The sequence below is a fragment of the Brassica oleracea genome, chromosome C3 (genome assembly GCF_000695525.1).
Source record: "Brassica oleracea var. oleracea cultivar TO1000 chromosome C3, BOL, whole genome shotgun sequence".
NCBI lineage: Eukaryota > Viridiplantae > Streptophyta > Magnoliopsida > Brassicales > Brassicaceae > Brassica > Brassica oleracea.
Window position 1 is genome coordinate 54,507,432 of NC_027750.1, and position 4,495 is coordinate 54,511,926.

Consider the following 4,495-nt stretch of genomic DNA (forward strand, 5'->3'; position numbering starts at 1 on the left):
AAACTACATTCTGCCTTAGGCTATTATATAGTAAAAGGCAGAACAAGGTATGACTTGTAAAAAAGAAAAGGTATTTCACTTACTCTAGGATAGAACTTGTAAAAAAGCCGTAGGTAGACTGAAGTTATCAAGATAGAATATTACGACAAAAAATCTAGCTAAGGTAAACTATTGAAGAAAGTGTAGTTTATATTTTCTATCCAAGGTAAACCTATGTACAATATTTTATATTCGCTTTGTAGACTACATATATGGCTAGAATAAGTATTCTGTTACAGCTTTGATATTAAATAAAACATAGTTCCACAATTTTTAAAAATTAAATTTAAACATAAAAGTATATATACTTTGGTTTCAAATGATTCTACATTTTTTTATATTTTTTTACCTAAGTTTACTATTTTTTCCACAACACAAGGGCAAAACCAGTCCAAAACGACCAAAGTCTTATTTTGACAAACAAAGTTCGAAAATGTCTTGTTTTTCCAATTCTCCCTAAATTTAATGGTTACTATATGAGTATTATCTATTTTTGATATAATAAGGTTCTCGTGATAATTTTTTTGGCTATAAGATACGATTTGATATGTATAAATATTATATTTATTATACAAAGGTTTTAAGTTTAAGGCTTGATCTTAAGAGATCCATAAGTTTTGGAGAATAATTCAAAGAAAGGTATGATCACCTAAATGTTTTTACCTAAAACTCAATATTTCTTTTGCAGCTAAAGATTACAAGACGTTAAGTCTGTAAATATATCTAAGTTTTTATAACTATATTTTGTTTCTTTGAGATTAAGAAAAATAATGAGTTATTGATGTAAGATGATAAATCACGTCTAGTTAATTATGATATTTCTCTTGAAGAGAATATAGCACTTATATTAAGAAAGAAAATCCACACAAATAGTATTGTTGTAGACGTGAATATGGATATAAATAAGGTTAAGATCCAAAGTGTTTCTTTTTAGAGCACATAATCTTACTTGAAGTTAAGAAAATAAAAATGATAGTTAAGAAAAAATATGTTTCAATCATCTAAAGATGAAAGAAAACCGATGTGAATACAATACAAGGTAATATAGAACTTATAAAATGTTCAAGAAGAGGATATGCAGAAGAGTTCATAAATATCACTACACATTAAAAAAAAAAGTGATTTGAAATATTACATTCTCATAAGTCTCAAAGTAAGAAAGATCTATGAAAGAATACATAACCCGAATATGGTATGTTGTTGATTCAAAAATGAGATTCATTCGAGATTGATAAACCTGTAGTAGTATCATCTCGAGGGGAAGAATTAAAGAATCTCACATTTTATATTAAGTAAAACATCTAGAAGATTATGTTTTACTAAACTGAGATTGATGAATCCTTCAAAAACTAAATCTATATAAATCTGAGACATTAAGCGAAATAAATGTTAAATCCATTTTAAATCAGAAATATTTTTTAAAAAGTATAATCAAGAAAGTGCCTACATCTTCTTCATGTATTGTAATTATTAGAAAATGGAAATAAATGAAATAGTAAACCGGAAGTTTACTGAAAGTGTAATGTTTGGCAAATTGGTTATGCAATCCCGGTTAATAATGATGCGAAAGATAATCATATAGACATTCATTGAAGAACTAGAAAATTCTTAAGGATGATATTCTATATGCTACTTGCTTACAAAGCAATATAAAAATATGGCTTTTCACCAGTTAAATAGATTTAGAATCTATAAATACAAGGAGATGTTTGTGGGCTTGATCACCCACTGGTGGACAGATCATCCACCATGTCTTTATAATTAATGCATCGACAAGACGGTTGTATGTATCCTTGTCATAGATCCGCAACCTGATGTTTGCAAGATTTATTGGTAATACTGGTGAAGTCACAAGCCTTTGATAATTATGTTATGCATGTTGAGATACATGATGAACATGTTGTAGCTAATGTTCATATGTAAGATGCAACATCATTGATTCGCATAATGCCAAAAGTAATTAAGAACTCTCCCCATCAAATTGGTTATGGGTCAGGAATCAAAGATCCCATCTAGAAAATTTGGATAAGTTGTAGTTGCTCCACCACACCGCTAAAGATGAGACCTCAAAGGAGGTTATAAATATGTTGGGATATGATCTCCATTGATTATAAGATTTAATTAAAGACTCAAAGTTAGTCTACCCAACATTAGGGGGAGAAAAATAAACAGCTGGAGAATGAATGAGTTGAATGAATTATCAATGATCCTCGGACTAAAGAGCGTGAATAAAAGTCCAAAACTGAATGATGGAGATAATTCTATTAAAAAGATTAGCATATGAGTTGCAAGACTCATTTGCTGACCTTAAGGAAGTGATTAAGTCACAAGTATCAGCTGTAAATGCTCATGTTTAAATTGATGTCCTAGAAGGACAATATCAAACTGCTAATGAGTCTAAAAATTGTCTGAAGCGTGATAGACCTATCAGTTCTAAATATAAAAATCCTCTGAAAAGAAAAAGAACATGAATGGGAATGGAAAAATCGATGAATGAAATATTAAAGATCTCGAGAAGAGAAAGAAAACATGACAAGAAAAAAAAAGATTCAGGTACCTGAGAATAAAGAAATCTCAACAGCTATGTCATGTCTAGAAAAATATGGAACTGATATCAAATCGACGTTGTAAGATTTGATCTCCAAAATATGACAAATAGACCAAGATATGTGCATGGATTCCAAATAGACCAAGATATGACATTTTTTGTGAAAGAGAGGCTATGGACTACAAGCCTAATGGTCTAAGAGATTATCTGCAAATCAAACGAGTTTATTCATTGAGAATATGTTTATATCCATTCCTAAAAGGATGATATGTATGATGATAATACATCTCCCAAAGATGATGCTTCCAGGGGGAGAATATGATGATGCGCGTGGTTGTTCTCTTTTTCCTTATCATTGGTTTTGTCCCACTGGGTTTTCCATGTCAAGGTTTTAACGAGGCAACCAATAACACGCTAATGATACACACCTAAAGAGGAATGTCATCAATCTTCCAAAGTATTTTTCGATATTCAAGAAGCAGGAGAAAATGAGATAGATCAATCTTACTTGAAGAAGAATCAATGCATGAACACATTCCATTCTAGAGACAGAATCGAAGGTCAAAAGGTTTCCAATCAAAGGAGACCTTATAGATGGAATTAAAATATGAAATTGGTTTCCAGAGAAATATATTTAAGTCTATTTTCATCTCCAATTTGAATCAAGTCATTCTCCATGATAGAACTCGAGATATGAATGTTTCCGTGGGACATGTACAAGCTGTCTCAGAATACCTAATATCGTCTGATATTCCAAATATGGCTAGATATTCCAATCTTACCACAGCTACACCAGTGCCTTAAGTTATAAATGGATGTTAGCTTCGATTTCCACGTGGTTTGAAGTAATTTTGTCCTACGGCCATCAAGATATTCAAGTTTCGGCGAGGAGTGTCGAATCAGCCAAAAGAAGTGAACCGGTCCAAGCCTAAAACGAAGGAGTTAATTCATCACATTGGATTGTGTCATATCAGATATCTCAAGTTATGTTTTAATCAGGGGGAGTAGATGCGCGCTGCACTCTTTTTCCCTTAACCATGGTTTTTTCCACTGGGTTTTCCTGGTAAGGTTTTTAACGAGGCAGCATCATACGCGTATTAGGACTTATTTTGTATAATGGACATCCAAGGGGGAGTGTTATAAACTATTATGTGGATGTCCATATTGTAGATCCTAAAATCTACACTAAGAATTTAATAGTGATCGGGAGTTCAATGTAGGGAAGAAATAACGTGGGCAACGATATCCTCAGAACACAACGATATAATCAGGCCTGAGTCAAAATGGACTATATTCGTAGGTCAAATATCATATAGATATCAGGAGAAGGAAACATCGTGACTGAACTCGGGATCGAGCTGCCTACGTACCCGTCAAGGGATCGTGTCATGTCCCCGATTCTGGATAGGATCGTCCGGACGGACTGCGGTGCGTGGAAATGCACCAGTATGGTCATATGGCCCAAAGACAAGCGTGTCATAGCCTGGAAGTAAGGTTAAGGGCATCAGGAAGCTAAGACATAGCTAATCCAAGAAGGAGATAAGCTCAAAGGAGCTGGACAAGCGAGCTGGTAGCTGGACAAGATCCAGGTGAAGCTCGATGAAGTGAGTGATCAGAATGGATCATGGGAAAACTAAGTCTAGGTCTGGAAATTGACCAAGGGACTTAGAAGGATTGAAGAAGATAAAAGAAGCAAGCTGGACACAGTGTATAACAGCTGGGCGATGCAGTAAGCAAGCTCGACCAGCTAGGTGAAGTGTAGTGCAGCTCAGTGTAGCTCACTGAAGAGTGTGTCAGCTCCCTGAGCTGGATGGTCTAGCTCACTCAGCTGGGTCAGCTGGGGATCAGCTCAACTCAGATGGACTGAGTGTTCAGGTCTCGGGCAGTTGGGCCGGGTCTGGACAGTGG